The following is a 19052-nucleotide window of genomic DNA, read 5'->3' as shown; positions in this document are numbered from 1 at the left end:
TAAAGACACATGATGATTAAATGCAGTGTGGTAACCTGGATTGGATTCTGCCATTTTAAAAAGGATGTTAACTGTAAAACTGGTGACATTTGAATGAAGTTTGAAGTTTAGTGAATAGTAATATACCAAAGTTGGTTTCTTAGTTTTGATAAATGCTACATAGTAATGTAAGTTGACAACATAAATGGGTGAGGAATGCATGGGAGCTCTCTACTATTTTTGAAATTTTTCTGTAAATATAAAATTAATCCAAAATAAAATTTTTAAAAACTTAAACCATATGGAATATATGGAAATGCTCTCTCTCTCTCTCTCTCTCTCTCACACACACACACACACACACACACACACACACACACACACACACACACTTAGTAGTTTAAACATACATATCTGTCAGATTCCTCCTTGACATACAATTAGGGATTAAAACAGTCTTCTGAAGATCAGAGGTCCACTATTACCTGACTTTGTAACCTTGAGTGAGTTCCTTTTTTCATCTCTGAGCTTGAATTTTCCATCTGTACCATGAAGTGTTGAACCAGATGGTCTCCAAAGGCCCTTTCAGATCTACCTAGTTTGGGCTCCTTTTTAGCTGTGTGGGAGGCAGGAACAGAACCCAAAAGCTTCCCTTGGGTTTGCTTAACTATACCAGCTGCTTTACCAACACAAGCTCAAAGTAGAATGTTCCATGTGAGTTCTAATTGCTAGTAATCCCAGAGAGATCGGTTCAGTAAGAAGCAGGATGGAACTGAGCATGGTAGAAGCCTCCTTTCTGAGCAGAGTTCTGTGTTCTCCAAGAAATGAGGGCAATGTGAAAGCCATATATAGGTGGGGTTTCAGAAAAGGGAAAAATGAACCAAAACTTGTATTTGTATTTCTTGCTGAGCCACCACTTCTCAACCACTCTAGTTAAGCAAGGGCATATTGCAAATAAACCAAAGTGATTTCAAAATATCACTCTTTCTTCCCTTTTTAAAGAAGATTTTTCTATTTATTTATTTTAGAGAGAGGAGAGGAGGGGCAGAGGGAGAGGGAGTGAGAAAGAGAGAAGCAGACTCCCCACTGAGTATGGAGCCCAGTGCAAGGCTTGATCTCATGACCCTGAGATCATGATCTGAGCCAAAATCAAGAGTCAGATGCTTAACTGACTGATCCAGCCAGATACCCCCAAATGTCACGCTTTCTATTCACCAGACATGGGGGGTAATATTTGAGAGCAAGTAATGGCTACTTCTCAGGGGAGAGTTGGGGCCACTCGTGGCAATCATACTAATATTACTCCCTATTCGTAAAGGACCTTTGTCAGGTCAAACTCTTCAAGGAAATAACTTTTGACTGCCTAGAATCAGAATGTGCTAGTTTCAGATCTTGACATTACTTCAGTGGTTTTAAAGGAAGAGATGGCTGAGAAAGATGTGCACCCTCACTTTTGAAGATAGTGACTGCAAGTGATAAATATATAAACTCACACACAGTACACCAACCTCAAAACTAAAGGGCTAGATATAATCTTATAAAAATTTAAACTACCAAAAGTATTCCCAGCCCATTCCAGGTTGCATACAGCCCAGGCAAGAAGGGGAAGATTAAAATAATAGAAACAGAAAATGAACCAAAAATTCAATGGATATTTCCAAATCTTACCAACCTGCAAGAGAATTAAGGAGTTCTTTACTCAGAAAGGAACACAAGGTTATTACTGCCACCACCATATTTAGCTGTGCTAAACCCAATAGCTGCTATTATCTTTCATTCTTTCCTCCAATCAGCCAACAGCTCTGTCAGTTTAACAGACAACCGGAGGAACTCTGGCTTTTGCCAGGAGTTCACAGAGCTTTGAAGCCAAAGGGGATTTCTGCAGAAGGTGTTTCTTAGAGAAGAGTCTTGCTTCCATTTTAATATTTAGATAATTTTCATAAAGATCAATGTGGACATTTGCGTCCATATAATATAATTTTCTTAAAAGGTTTTAAAAAAAGCTTAAACCTTTCTTTTCATTTGCTGTCAACTCAGAAGCTCCAGTTAGTGAGACAGCATAGTCTTTTTATTTTAATTTGTACACTTTCGCCCCACAAAACAAAATTATGTTTATTCCTTCTATTAACATAGCTCTATTGATGCTAACTTAAACTATTTAGTCTCACATCCACTGTGCAATAATACAACAGTCACAGGGTAAAGGAAATAATAGAGAAAAGAAGAAATCAGAGAGAAAGGTGAAAGAGAGAAGGGCAAGAAAAGGGGAAGTGGAGAAGATAAAAGGAAAGATGGAAAATGAAATGGCTGGAGAAAAACAGAGAAAGAAAAAGAAGAATTAAAGAAAAAAGACGACAATGAAACAAAAGAGCAATGAAGAAAAGCCTCCAATTACTACTTATTTTTAATTTTATCGAGTAGTGATACTGTAGACCTAAGAATATTTGTTGCTGAATGTGGAATAGATTGAATACCAATTGTCATTTCTGTGTACAGATTTTCACAAAGGCCTAAATGAAGGTCTGGCTCTCCTTCACAATAAGTCCATGGACTCATTCGCAACCCAGCTATAGGATTTTATTAGAATAGGAACTTGATGATACACGTTTGTGCTCATTTCAGAGCTGCCAACAAAAAATGCTTCTGACATCTCATGGAGTTAAAGATCAAGTAGGCCATTTTCTCCTACTGGCCAGTAGCATATGAATACACATGTACACACACATACACACACACTATCTCAAATTGGGGAATTTAGTTGGCTCCAAACAACAAAAACTCTCAAAACTCAGTAAAGGAAGATTACATATTAAGAGAAGACTCAATTCATCAAAAAGATATAACAAAAACATATACACACTTAACATCAGAGCCCCAAAATAGATTAAACAAAACCTGACAGAATTAGAAGGAGAAATAGAGAGTTGTATAATAATAGTTGGAGACTTCAATACTCAACTTTTAACAACGGATAGAACAACTAAACAGAAGATCAATGAAGAAACAGATGACTTGAAGAACACTGCAAACCAAGACCTAATAGAAATATAGATAAAACTAGACCCCACAACAGCAGAATACACGTTGTTCTCAAGTGCACATGGAACATTCTTCAGGATTGGCCATTTTTTAGATCACATAACAAGTATCAATAAACTCAAAAAGATTGAAATCATACAGAGTATCTTCTCTAAACCTTAAATAAAAAATAGAAAACTAGAATCTCACAAATATTTGGAAATTAAAAAACAAACTTTTTGGTTAGTTCAAAGATACTTTATATATGTTTTTTATTTAAATTCAATTAGCCAACATATCATGCATCATTAGTTTCAGATGTAGAGTTCAATAATTTATCAGTTGTGTACAAAACCCAGTGTTCATCACATCATGTGCCCTCCTTAATGCCCATCACCCAATTACCTCATCCCCCCACCCACTTCCCCTCCAGCAACCCTCAGTTTCTTTCCTATAGTTAAGAGTCTCTCTTGGGTTTTTTTCCCTCTCTGATGACTTCTCAATCAGTTTTCCCTCCCTTCCCCCTGTGCTGTTTCATATGCTCCATTTATGAGCGAAACCATATATTAATAACGTTTCTCTGAGAGACATATTTCACTCAGCATAAAACCCTCCAGCTTGATCTACATCAATGTAAATGGTAAGTATTCACCCTTTTTGATGGCTGAGTAATATTCCTGTGTGTGTGTGTGTGTGTGTGTGTGTGTGTGTACATATATGTCATGTCTTCTCTGTCCATTCATCTGTTGATGGACATCTCAGCTCTTTCCACAGTTCGGCTGTTGTGGACATTGCTGCTATGAACACTGGAGTGGAAGGAGACCCTTCTTTTCACTACATTTGTATCTTTGAGGTAAATACCCAGTAGTGCAATTGCCGGGTCACAGGGTAGCTCTATTTTTAACTTTTCAAGGAACCTCCATACTGTTTTCCAAAGTGGCTGTACCAACTTGCATTCCCACCAACAGTGTAAGAAGGTTCCCCCTTCTCCACATCCTTGCCAACATTTGTTGTTTCCCACCTCATTAATTTTTGCCATTCTAATTCGTGTAAGGTGGTATCTCAATGTGGTTTTGATTTGAATTTCCCTGATGGCTAGTGATGTTGAACATTTTTTCATGTATCTGTTAGCCATTTGTATGTCTTCTTTGGAGAAGTGTCTGTTCATGTCTTTTGCCCATTTTTCGACTTGATTATTTGTTTTTTGGGGGTTGAGTTTGAGAAGTTTTTATAGATCTTAGATACCAGCCCTTTATCTGTACTGTCATTTGCAAATATTTTCTCCCATTCCGTGGGTTGCCTCTTAGTTTTGTTGACTGTTTCCTTTGTTGTGCAGAAGCTTTTATCTTGATGAAGTCCCAAAAGTTCATTTTTGGTTTTGTTTCCCTTGCCTTTGGAGACGTATCTAGCAAAAAGTTGCTGTGGCCAAGGTCAATGAGGTTGCTGCCTCTGTTCTCCTCAAGGATTTTGATGGATTCCTGTCTTACATGGAGGTCTTTCATCCATTTTGAGTTTATCTTCATGTATGGTGTAAGAGAATGGTTCAGTTTCATTCTTCTGTATTTGGCTGTCCAATTTTCGCAACACCATTTGTTGAAGAGACTGTCTCTTTTCCATTGGATATTCTTTCCTGCTTTCTTGAAGATCACTTGACCATAGAGTTGAGGGTCCATTTCTGGGGTCTCTATTCTGTTCCATTGATCTATGTGTCTGTTTTTCTGCCAGTACTATACTGTCTTGATGATTACAGCTTTGTAATATAGCTTAAAGTCTGGCATTGTGATGCCACCAGCTTTGGTTTTCTTTGTCAACGTTCCTCTGGCTATTCGGGGTCTTTTCTGGTTCCACACAAATTTTAGGATGGTTTGTTCCAGTTCTGTGAAAAATGTCAATGGTATATTGATAGGGATTGCATTGAATGTGTAGATTGCTCAGGGTAGCATAGACATTTTAACAATATTTTTTCTTCCAATCTATGAGCTTGGAATGTTTTTGCATTTCTTTGTGTCTTCCTCAATTTCTTTCATAAGTGTTCTGTAATTTTTAGAGTATAGACCCTTTACCTCTTTGGTTAGGTTTATTCCTAGGTATCTTATGGTTTTGGGGGCAATTGTAAATGGGATGGATTCCTTCATTTCTCTTTCTTCTGTCTCATTGTTAGTGTAAAGAAATGCAACTGATTTCTGTGCACTGATTTTATATCCTGTCATGTTGCTGAATTCTCTATGAGTTCTAGCAATTTTTTGTTGAAGTCTTTGGGTTTTCTACATAAAATATCATTTCATCTACAAGGAGTGAGAGTTTGACTCTTGTTTTGCCAATTTGAATGCTTTTATTTCTTGTTGTTGTCTGATTGCTGACGCTAGGACTTCCAGTACTATGGTGAACAACATTGGCGAGAGTGGGCATCCCTGTCATGTTCCTGACCTTAGGGGGAAAAGCTTTCAGGATTTCTCCATTGAGAATGATATTCACTGTGGGCTTATCGTATATGGCTTTTATGATATTGAAGTATGTTCCCTCTATGTCTACACTGTGGAGAGTTTTAATCAAGAAAGGATGTTGTATTTTGTCAAATGCTTTTTCTGCCTCCATTGACAGGATCATATGGTTCTTGTCCTTTCTTTTATTAATGTGATGCGTCACATTGATTGATTTGTGAATGTTGAACCACCCTTGCAGCCCAGGAATGAATCTCACTTGGTCATGGTGAATAATTGTTTTAATGTATTGTTGGATCCTACTGCCTAGTATCTTGGTGAGAATTTTGGCATCCATGTTCGTCAGTGATACTGGTCTGTAATTCTCCTTTTTGGTGGGCTCTTTGTCTGGTATCAGATCAAGGTAATGCTGGTCTCATAGAATAAGTTTGGAAGTTTTCCTTCCATTTGATTTTTTGAAACAGCTTCAGAAGAATAGGTATTAGTTCTTCCTTAAATGTTTGGTAGAATTCCTCTGGGAAGCCATTCAGGCCTGGACTCCTGTTTATTGTGAGATTTTTGGTTACTGCTTCAATTTCTTTACTAGTTATGGGTCTGTTCATGTTTTCTATTGCTTCCTGTTTCAGTTTTGGTAGTTTATATGTCTCTAGAAATGCATCCATTTCTTCCAGATTGTCTAGTTTGTTGGCATATAGTTGCTCATAATATATTCTTAAAATTGTTTGTATTTCTTTGAGCGTGACCTCTCCCCTTTCATTCATGATTTTATTTATTTATATGGATACTTTCTCTTTTCCTTTTGGTAAGTCTGGCTAGTGGCTTATTGATCTTTTTAATTCTTTCAAAGAACCAGCTTCTAGTTTCATTTATCTGTTCTGTTCTTTTCATTTCTTTTCACTGATTTCTGCTCTAATCGTTATTATTTCTCTTCTCCTGTTTGGTTTAGGCTTTATTTGCTGTTCTTTCTGCAGCTTCTTTAGATATAAGGTTAGCTTGAGTATTTGAGACTTCTCTAATTTTTTAAGAAAAGCTTGTATTGCTATGAACTTCCCTCTTAGGACCGCCTTGCCTGCATCCCAAAGGTTTTGAACAGTTATGATTTCAGTTTTGCTTGTTTCCATGAATTTTTAAAATTCTTCTTTAATTTCCTGGTTGACCCATTCACTCTTTAGTAGGATGTTCTTTAACCTCCTAGTGTTTGAGTTCCTTCCAAATTTCCTCTTGTGATTGAGTTCAAGTTTCAAAGCATTGTGGTCTGTATGTACCACATCTTCTTAATCCAACATGGATGGAACTAGAGGAGATAATGCTAAGCGAAATAAGTCAATCAGAGAAAGACAATTATTATATGGTTTCACTCATTTATGGAACATAAGAAGTAGGAAGATCGGTAGGAGAAGAAAGGGAAGAAGAAAGGGGGGGTAAACAGAAGGGGGAATGAACCATGAGAGACTATGGACTCTGGGAAACAAACTGAGGGCGTCGGGGGGGGGGTTGGGGGAATGGGATAGGCTGGTGATGGGTAGTAAGGAGGGCACGTATTTCACGGTGCACTGGGTGTTATGCGCAAGTAATGAATCATGGAACTTTACATCAAAAAGTAGGGGTGTACTGTATGGTGACTAGCATAATATGATAAAAAAATATTATTAAAAAAAAGCATTGTGGTCTGAAAATATTCAGGGAATTATCCCAATCTTTTGGTACCAGTTGAGACCTGATTTGTGACCCAGTATGTGATCTATTCTGGAGAATGTTCCATGCACACTTGAGAAGAATATGTATTCTGTTGCTGTAGGATGGAATGCTCTGTATATATCTGTGAAGTCCATCTGGTCCAGTGTGTCATTCAAAGCCCTTATTTCCTTGTTGATCTTCTGCTTAGATGATCTGTCCATTGCTGTGAGTGCAGTGTTAAAGTCCCCTACTATTATTGCATTATTATCAATGTGTTTCTTTAATTTTGTTATTATTTGGTTTATATAATTGGCTGCTCCTGAGATAGGAGCATAAATATTTAGAATTGTTAAATCTTCTTGTTGGATATGCCCTTAAAGTATGATATAGGGTGCCTCTTCATGCCTTACTACAGTTTTTTTATTTTATTTTTTTATAATAATATTTTTTATTATATTATGTTAGTCACCATACAGTACATCCCTGGTTTTTGATGTAAAGTTCTTACTACAGTTTTGGTTTAAAATCTAATTTGTCTGAAATGATGATTGCTACTCCAACTTTCTTTGCGGTCCATTAGCAAGATAAATTGCTCTCCACCCCCTCACTTTCAATCTGGAGGTGTCTTTAGGTCTAAAACAAGTCCCTTATAGATAGCATATGGATGGGTCTTGCTTTTTTATCCCATCTGATACCTGATCAGAGCATTTAGACCATTCACATTCACTCTAACTACTGACATATATGAATTTAGTGCCATTTTATTCCCTGTAAAGTCCCTGTTTCTGTCAATTGTCTCTGTTTCTTTCTGGTGTATGTTACTTTGGGGCTCTCTCTTCACTTACAGGATCCCCTTTAATATTTCTTGCAAGGCTGGATTAGTGAAAACAAATGCTTTTAGTTTCTGTTTGTCCTGGAAGCTCTTTACCTCTCCTTCCATTCTTAATGACTGCCTTGCTGGATAAAGTATTCTTGGCTGCATGTTTCTCTCATTTAGTACCCTGAATACATCATGCCAGACCTTTCTGGCCTGCCAGGTCTCTGTAAATAGGTCTGCTACCAGTCTAATATTTCTACCATTGTAGGTTAAGGAGTTCTTGCCTCAAGGTGCTTTCAGTATCTTCTCTTTATGCATGAAATTTGCAAGTTTCACTATTATATGTTGGGATGTTGATCTATTTTTATTGATTTTGAGGGGGTTTCTCTCTACCTCCTGGACTTGAATGCGAGTTTTCTTCTCCAGTTTAGGTAAGTTCACAGCTATGATTTGCTCAAATATACAGTCTGTCCTTCTTTCTCTCTCTTTATTCTTCCTCTGGGACTCCAATAATCCTGTTTTTTTGCTTTATGGTATTAATGGTTTTTCAAAGCCTTTCCTCACAGTCCATTAGTTGTTTTTCTCTCCTTTTGTCAGCTTCCTTCCTTTCCATCATCTTGTCTTGTATGTCATTGACTCTCTTCTGCCTTATTTACCCTAGTTGTTAGAGCAACCATTTTAGACCACATCTCAGTTAAAGCCTTTTAAATTTCAGCCTGATTAGATTTTATTTCTGTACTAAGAGATTCTCTAATGCCTTTTATGCTTTTTTCAAGCCCAGCTAGTAACTTTATTATCATTATTCTGAATTCTGGGTCTGACATTTTACTTATATCCATATCGATTAGGTCTGTGTCAGAGAGTATTACTTCTGGTTCTTTCCTTTATTGTGAATTCCTCCTTCTAGTCATTTTTCCCAGAGCAGAATGGCTGAATGACAGAAGAAAATAAAAAATATCAACTATGACCCATGGGAAATACATACGAGACAAATCCACAGAAGTTAGAAACCAAAAAAAGAAAAGAAAAAGAAGTAAAATAAGTGAAAAAAAAAAGAGAATATAATCTCCCAGGTGGACAAAACTGGGTGATCCACCTGGTCCTGGGTGTATTTTGGTCTGTTTGTTAGAAAACACTAAATCCCAAAATTGTAAAGAAAGAAAAACTTATATATATATATATATATATATATATATATATATATATATATATATATATATATATACAAAAATAAAATTGAATACAGTGAAGGAAGCTAAAAATGCAGAATATATCTATAAAATATAAATGTAAAAATGAAAGTTAAAAAAAGATTTAAAAACAGAGAGTTGATAAAATAAGAACCTAGTTGAAAAAGAAAAAAAATTAAAGGAAAATTTTAAACTGAAAGGTAAAAGAATCATGAGAACAAATCTTGAGTTCTATATACGATTTTCCCCTAGTACTGGAGTTTAGGAGTTCTGTGTGCTTGATAAAGTTGATATTTGCCTAATGTTCCAGCTGATCTGGGGGAGGGGCTTGCTGCCCTGATTCTCAGGTGTGTTTGCCTGGAAGGAGTTGCACTGCCCCTTGTCAGGGGGTCAGGCTCAGTGTAGTCTGCTTTGGATTGTTCTATGTGGCTTTTGCTCCCTGAGGCTTTCCAACCTGCTTCAGAGGGTGAAAATTAAAATGGCCATGCCCCATCTTCAGACACAGAGCTGAAAGATCGTGGCTCTCTCTCTTCAGTAAACCCTCAGGGAAAAGTGGTCTTCACTTTTGTGTGCATGAAACTCTGCAGACTCCTGCAGTGCTCACCAGCGCCTCCCAGGGGAAGGAGAAGGGTCGCTGCAGGCCTGCCACTTGCTGGGTCCCCACTAGGAGAGTGGTCTCCTAATCCTGTCACAGTTCGTGGTTTATGGCAACACCTAGATGAAGGCCAGTCTGGGGCTAGCTAATTGTAGCTGTCTTCCCCACTCCAGTGCTTGGGAACTCTGTGACACTCAGGCATCCCTGTTCTTTCTGTGAACCATGGGATCCTGAGACCACACTGTCCCACCTAAAATTCTGCCCTGCTTTGCTACCCAAGCACCTTTCAGGCAGGGACATCTCTCACTGGAGCAGACTTCTAAACATTCCGATTTTGCACTCCAGGACTATATCACTTTCTGGTAACCAGCTTAAAGAGGCTCCCTCCACCCACCACTTATCTTCCAATATATCCCTTCCGATTCACTTCTCCACACCTCCTACCTTGCAAAGAATGGTCACTTTTCTATTTGTAGAATTCCAGCAATTCTTTTCTTATGTCTCAGGTTTAATATAGGTGTTCAGGATGATTTGATAGGTATCTAGTTAAATTCAAGAGACCAGATGAAACAAGGTCTCCCATTCTTCCGCCATCTTGCCTTTATAGTTAAACAATACACTCTTAAACAATCAGTGGGTCAAAGAAGAAATCACAAGGGAAATTTGAAAATACTTTGAGATAAAAAACAAAACATAACATACTAAAAGTTATGGGATGCACCAAAAGCATTGTTCAAGGGAAATTTATAGCTCTATGCATCAATATTTAAAAAGAAAGAACTCAAATTATTAACCCACATATATAATTTAAGGAACTAGAAAAAGAAAGAAAACTAAGCCCAAAGATAGCAGAGGAAATACATAATAAAGACCACAGTGCAGGTAAATAAAATGAAGAACAAAAGATAAAAAAAGAGAATCACTGTATATATGAACCACATCTTCTTTATCCATTCATCTGTTGAAGGACATCCGGGCTCCTTCCACAGTTTGGCTATTGTGGACATTGCTTCTAGGAACACTGGGGTGCATGTGCCCTTTCTTTTCACTACATCTATATCTTTGGGGTAAATACCCAGTAGTGCAATTGCTGGGTTGTAGGGTAGCTTTATTTTTAACTTCTTGAGGAACCTCCATTCTGTTTTCCAGAGTGGCTGTACCAGCTTGCATTCCCACCAACAGTCTAAGAGGGTTGCAGAAGGGAGGAGGATGGGGTAATCAGGTGATGGGTATTAAGGAGGGTACATGATGTGATGAGCATTGGGTGTTATATGCAACTAATGAATCATTGAACACTACATCAAAAACTAATGATTGAATTGAACTTAATAAAAAATAAATAAAAATGCTTCTATCTTCAGGAAAAAAGACGTTGGTTGAAAAAAAAAGAGAATCAATACAGTTGTAAGTTGTTTCTTTGAAAAGATCAACAAAAGTCATAAACCATTAGCTAGACTGATTAGGAAAAAAGAAGGTAAGAGTCAAATTATTAAAATCATAAATGAAATTGGAGATGTTCTACTGGCCTTACAAAAATAAACAGGATTATAAGAGAATATTATAAACCATTGTATGCCAACAAAGTAGGTAAGCTAGATAAAATGTACAAATTCCTAGAAACACACAACCTACCCAAATTGGCTCAAGTAGAAATAGAAAATCTAAGCAGACTGATTACTAGTAATAAGTTTGAGTCAGTAATCAAAACCCTTCTAACAAAGAAGAGTCTGGGACTTTTGAATGAAGCTATTGGTGAATCCTATAAAACATTTAAAGAAGAATTAGAACCTCAAACTTTTCAAAAAACAGAAGAGGAAGAAACATTTTCTAACTCATTCTATGAGGCCAGCATCACCTTAATACCAAAGGCAGATGAAGACATCACAAGAAAAAAAAACCTACAGACCAGTATCTCTTATAAATATAGATGTAAAAATCTTCAACAAAAAACTAGCAAACAGAATCCAGCATCATATTAAAAAGATTATATACCATGACCAAATGGAATTTATCCCAGCAATGAAAGTGTGGTTTAACATTCAAAAATCTATCAGTATAATATACCACATTAATAGAATAAAGGAAAAAACAAAGCTAAGATGGCAGAAGAATAGGAAGATCCTAGGCTTGTCTAATCCCATCAACACACTAGACAACTATCAAATAATTGTAAATACCCCAGAAATCAACCTGAAAACTGACAGAACAAACTCCACAATGAAAGGAAGAGAAAGAAACCACACTGAGAAGGTAGAAAGTGCAGAGATGTGGTTTAGGGGATAAAAAGATTGTGGATGCTGTGGAGGAGAGGGAGCTGTAGTTGTGGAGAAGAGCAAGAGAGAGGAGCACACAGGGGAATGCACAAGGAGAACATTTTCCCAAAGCCATTGGCTGGGAAAACAAGAGGGGCTGATTTTCCTGAGTTCTTACAACCAGCAAGGTTTAGAGACTGGAGTTTGAAAGGTCAGCAAGCTTGGCTGGTATAGAGCCCTAAGGCCACTGCCTTAATCCTGGAGAGAAGGCAACAACCCAGAGTCAGAGAGTGTGGAAACAGCAATCTGAAGAGTGCCTAGGATGCACAGTGAGGAGATTATCTGCTCTTCTTGGAGTGCTCCTGAAAGAAGCAGGATTCAAGGAAAAGCCCCTCTGTGGACAAAGAAACTGGCTGGCACCATTTCCCTCCCCTGCCCCTCAGCATAAACACAGACATACCTGCAGGAGGCAACACAGCATGCACACTGGCTACCTAACCTGCTTACACTGAGTCCCACATCCCTGCGCTCTGGTTGGACCCCAGTTTGCCTCAGTCCCAGCGTGGTGGGCTCCTTCTCCATAAGACAAGCAGAAACCCCTGTCCACACCATGTCTCCCAACCAGAGAGTTCTGCAGCACTTCGGTTCTAGTGGAAGTAATATCAGCTCTCATTTAACAAGCACACCAGAGTACAACTAGTCAAAACATGCCACATTCTGGGCAAGGACCAAATACTCCCCACTGCAGGCAAGGAAAGCCCCTGAAGAAGGCTGGCCTGAAGGATAGAGCAGCCAAAACACAACAGCAGAGTGCATGCAGTGCACACGAGCCACTCCATAAAGCACCAGGCCCTGGACACCATATGACCTGTTCGTCACAAAGCCATGGTTCTCAGGACCAGAAAACGTAGTGGGCTTGTATAATACAGAGAAGGCAGAGACTTAGACAAAATGCCAAGATGGAAGAATTCGTCCCAAATGAAAGAACAAAATAAGGTCACAGTCAGAGAGCTGAGTGAAACAAATATAAATAAAACCCCTGATGAAGAATTTAAAGGAAAAATCATAAAGATACTAGCTGGGCTTGAGAAAAGAACAGAGGACTTCAGGAAGACTGTACCACAGAGATAAGAGTTAAAAAAGAATCAGTCAGAAATGAAAAATGCAATAACAGATTGGACACAGGCTTGATACAATGAACAACAGTCTGGAAGAAGCAGAAGAATGGATAAATGTTATAGAAGACAAAATAATGGAAAATACACGAGCTGAACAAAAGAGAGAAATAAGAATTAAGGAACATAAAAATAGACATAGGAAACTCAGTGACTCCATTAATCATAACAACATGCATCTTACAGGAGACCCAGAAGAAGAGAAAGGAAGCAGAAAATTTATTTGAAGAAATAATAGCTGAAAATTTCTCTAATCTGGGGAAGAAAACAGACATCATATTATCGGAGGCACAGAGAATGCCCCATCAAAATCAACAAAAGCAGGCCAACGCCAACACGTGTTATAAGTAAACTTGCAAAATATACTGACAAAGAAAAAATCTTAAAAACACCAAGGCAAAAGAAGTCTTTTTTAAATTTTTTTATTATGTTGTGTTAGTCACTATACAGTACATCATTAGTTGTCTTTAACTTACAAGGGAAGACCCATAAGGCTAGCTAGAGATTTCTCAACAGAAACTTGGCAAGCCAGAAGAAAGTGGCATGATACATGCAAAGTGCCAAATGGGAAAAATCTGCAGCCAAGACTGCTCTATTCAGCAAGCCTATCATTATAATAGAAGGAGAGATAAAGAGTTTCCCATACAAAAACTAAAGGAGTCTGTGACCACTAAATCAGCCCTGCAAGAAACATTAAAGGGGACTTTGCGTGCAAAAGAAAGACCCAAAGTGAAAAAGACTAGAGAGAAATAGAGAAAAATCTCCAGAAACAATGACAAAACAAGTAATAAAATGGCAATAAAAACATTTCTATCAATAATTACTCTGAATATAATTGAACTAAATGTTCCAATCAAAAGACATAAGTTGTCAGAATGGATTAAAAACAAAACAAAACAAGACCCATCTATATGCTGCCTACAAGAGAATCATTTTAGACCTGAAGACAGCTGCAGATTGAAAGTGAAGTGATGGAGAAACATTTAGCATGCAAATGTATTTCAAAAGAAAGCCAGGGTAGGAATACCTATACTGGACATAATAGACTTTAAAACAAAGACTGTAAAAAAAGATAAAGAAGGACACTACATAATAATAAAGGGGACAATCCAACAAGAAGATCTAACAATTGCAAATAAGTATGCACCCAACATGGGAGCACCAAAATATATAAAACAATTAATAACAAATAGAAAGGAACTAATTGATAATAAATAATACAATACATTAACACCCCACTTACATCAATGGACAGATCATCAAAACAGAAAATCAACAAGGAAGCAATGGCTTTAAATGACACACTGGATCAGTTGGACTTAACAGATAGATACAGAACATTCCATCCTAAAACAGCAGGATACACATTCTTTTCAAGTGCACATGGGACATTCTTGAGAATAGATCACATACCAGGTCACAAATCAGGCCTCAACAAATACAAGAAGACTGACATCATATCATGCCTCTTTTCTGACCACAAGAGTATGAAACTTGAAGTCAACCAAAAGGAAAAAATTGGAAAGAACACAAATACATGGAAGTTAAACAATGTGTTACTGAACAGTGAATGGGTCAACCAGGAAATTACAGGAGAAATTTTAAAAATACATGGAAGCAAATGAAAATGAAAACACAATGGTCCAAAACCTTTGGGATGCAGCAATAGCAGCCTGAAGAAGGAAGTATATAGGCATACAGGCCCACCTCAAGAAGCAAGAAAAATCTCAAATAAACAACTTAATCTTACACCTAAAGGAGCTAGAAAAATAACAAAACTGAAAACCAGCAGAAGGAAGGAAATAATAAAGATTAGAGCAGAAATAAATGATATAGAAACAACAACAAAAAAAAACCCTACAATAGAACTGATAAATTAACCCAGGCACTGGCTTTTTGGAAACATTAATAAAATTGATAACCACCTAACCAGGCTTATTAAAAAGAAAAGAGAAAGGATACAAATAAATAAAATCGTAAATAAGGGAGAAGAAATAGCAACAAACACAACAAAAATAAAATAATTACAAGAGAATATTATTGAAAAATATATCCCAACAAATTGGACAACCTGGAAGAAATGGGTAAGTTCCTAGAAACATATAAACGACCAAAACTGAAACAGGAAGAAATAAAAAACTTGAACAGACTAATAATCAGCAAAGAAATAGAATCAGTAATCAAAAATCTCTGAACAAAGAAAAGTCCAGAACCACATGACTTCACAGGCAAATTTTACCAGTACTAAAGAAAATTTAATAACTATTCTTGTCAAAATATTCCAAAAAAATAGAAATGGAAGGAAAACTTCCAAATTCATTCATGAGGCCAGAATTATGCTAATACCAGATAGACTCCACTAAAAAAACTACAGGCCAATATCCCTGGATATTGGATGCAAAAATTCTCAATAAAATACTAGCAAACCGAATCCAACAGTACATTAAAAGAATCATTCACCACAATCAAGTGGGATTTATTCCTGGATTATAAGCATGGTTCACTATTTGCAAATCAATCAACATGATATATCACATTAATAAAAGAAAGGATAAGAACTGTATGAGCATTTCAATAGATGAAGAAACAGCATTTAACAAAGTTACAACATCAATTCATGATAAAACTCTCAACAAAGTAGGGTTAGAGTGAACTTACCTCAATATAATAAAGGCCATATATGAAAAACCCACAGCTAATATCATCCTCATAAGGGAAAAACTGAGGGTTTTTCCCTTATAGTAAGAAACATGATAGGAAAGTCCATTCTCACCACTTTTATTTATTTAACATAGTACTAGAAGTCCTAGCCTCAGCAATCAGACAACAAAAAGAAATAAAGTCCATTCAAATTGGCAAGGAAGGAGTCAAACTTGCACTATTTGTGGATGACATGATAATTCATACAGAAAATCCAAAGGACTCCACCAAAGTTACTAGAACTGATACATGAATTCAGTCAGTTGCAGGACAAAAAATCAACATACAGAAACCTGTTCCATTTCTATACACCAATAATGAAGCAGCAGAAGGAGAGATCAAGGAATCAGTACCATTTATAATTGCATCAAAAACCATAAGATACCTAGGATAAATCTAACCAAAGAGCTAAAAGACCTGTACTCTGAAAACCATAAAACACTGAGGGAAAAAATTGAAAAGGACACACAGAAATAGAAAAATTTTCATGCTCATGGATTGGAAGAACAAATATTGTTAAAATGTCTATACTACCCAAAGCAATCTACACACTTAATGCAATCCCTATCAAAATACTACTAGCATTTTTCACAGAGCTAGAACAAACAATCCTAAAATTTATATGGAACCACAAAAGACCCGAAATAACCAAAGCAACCTTTAAAAAGAAAAGAAAAACTACAGGCATCATAATTCCGGACATCAAGCTATATTACAAAGCTGTAGTCATCAAGACAGTGTGGTACCTGCACAAAAATGGACACATAGATCAACAGAACAGAATAAAAATCACAGAAATGAACCCACAAAAATATGGTTAATTAATCTTCCACAAAACAGAAAGTAATATCCAATGGGAAAAAGTCTCTTCAACAAATGGTGTGGGGGAAAACTGGACAGCAACATGTAAAAGAGAGCTTTTTACGCCATACGCAAAAATAATTTCAAAATGGATTAAAGACCTAAATATGAGACAGAAAACCACTGAAATCCTAGAGGATAACACAGGCAGTAATCTCTTTGACATTAGCCATAGCAACTTCTTACTAAATGTGTCTCCTGAGGCAAGGGAAACAAAAGCAAAAATAAACTATTGGAACATCATCAAAATAAATAGCTTCTTTGCAGTGAAGGAAACAATCAATAAAACTAAAAGGCAACATATGGAATGGCAGAAGATATTTAAAAATGAAATATCTGATAAAGTTTTAGTATCCAAAATACATAAAGAACTTATAAAACTCAACACCCCCCAAAAAATAATCCAGTTAAGAAATGGGCAGACAACATGAATAGATATTTTACCAAAGAAGACATCCAGATGGCCTAGAGATGCATGAAAAGATGCTGAACGTCACTCATCATCAGGGAAATACAAATTAAACCATAATGAGATATCACCTCACACTTGTGTGATGTACAAATGGCTAATAAGCACATGAAATGGCTAAAATTAACAGCACAGCAAACAACAGGTGTTGGCAAAGATGCAGAAAAGGGGGAACCCTCTAACCCTGTTGGTGAGAATGCAAACTGGTCCAGCCACTTTGGGATAAAATATGGAAGTTCCTCAAAAAGTTAAAAATAGAACTACCCTATTAGCCAGCAATTACACTACTAGGTATTTACACCAAGGATACAAAAACACTGACTTGAAGGGGTACATGCACCCTGATGTTTATAGCAGCATTATCAACAATAGCCAAATTATGGAAAGAGACCATATTTCCATCAACTGATAAATGGATAAAGAAGATGTATTATATATATATATATATATATATATATATATATATATATATATATATATATATATATTACAAATGGCAAGATTTCATTCTTTTTTATGGCTGAGTAGTACCATTCATATATGAAGAATGAAATCTTGCCATTTGCAATGACATGGATGGAGCTGGAGAGTATTATGGTAAGTGATATAAGTCAGTCAGAGAAAGACAAATACCATATGATTTCAAAACTTTTTTTTCTAAAGATTTTATTTATTTATCTTAGAGAGAGAGCACGAGTGGGAAGGCCAGAGGGAGAAAGAGAATCTCAAGCAGATACCATGCTGAGCACTGAACCAAGCCAGGGCTCAATCCCAGGACCCTGAGATCATGACCTGAGCCAAAACCAAGAGTTGGATGCATAACTGCACCACCCAGGTACCCCTGATTTTAGAACTTGTATTTAGCATTGTACTAAACGTCTTAGCTAAATAAATTAGACTGGAAAAATAAATTAAAGGCATCAAAATTGTAAAGAAAGAAGTAAAACTATTGACAGATGCCATGAGCTTTGATACAGAAAATCCTAAAAAGTCCTCAACAACACTATTATAGCAAATAAATTCAGCAAATTTACAGGATATAAAATCAACCCAAGAAAAAATGGTTGTATTCCTATACATTGGCAATGAACAATCCTTAAAGCAAGTTAAGCAAAAATTTCACATTTAATTTTATCTTTAGAATAAACACATGGATTTTAAAGTGTTATTTCAGTGTGTCTAAGAGTTTGTAGTTATCAGTATCTCAAGAACTTTCCCTTCTGTCCTTAAGTTATTTAGAAAAAATAATAATTCTATCCTTTGAAGAGACCACAGTATACTTATTTCTCTATAAGAGGACAATTGAGTTTCTAAGTTTTTAAATAAGGAGCCCTGTGATTACCTAAAAGGAAATAATCACATTTACAATAGTATCAAAAATAAAATACTTAGGGATAAATTTAATGAAGGAGAGGTAAGACTTGTACACTTAAACCCACAAAACACAGTTGAAAAAAATTAAATAAGACCTAATGGGAAGATATTAAGACAGCAATACTCCCAAACCAATCTACAAATTCAATGCAATCCTTGTCAAAATCTCAGTGGCCTTTTTGCAGAAGTAGAAAAGCTTATCTTCAAATTCATATGGAATTGTAAGAGACTCAGAATAATCATAATAATCTTGAAAAAAATACCCAACCAATTGGAGGACTCACATTTCCTAATTTCTAAACTTACTGCAAAGCTACAATAAACAAAACAGTGTGGTACTCACATGAGGATAAAACTATAGATCAGTGGAATAGAATTAGATTCCATAAATAAACCTATACACCTAGGGTTAATTAAATTTGACAGGGGTGATGAGGACATTTAATCAGGAAAAAATAATCTCTTCAACAAATGCTGTTGAGACAACTGTATATCAGCATGTAA

Source organism: Ursus americanus, chromosome X (assembly GCF_024610735.1).
Source record: "Ursus americanus isolate L20-20 chromosome X, mUrsAme1.1.p, whole genome shotgun sequence".
Taxonomy (NCBI): Eukaryota; Metazoa; Chordata; class Mammalia; order Carnivora; family Ursidae; genus Ursus; species Ursus americanus.
The sequence above is the reverse complement of the archived record's forward strand: the minus strand, read 5'-3'. Positions refer to the sequence as shown.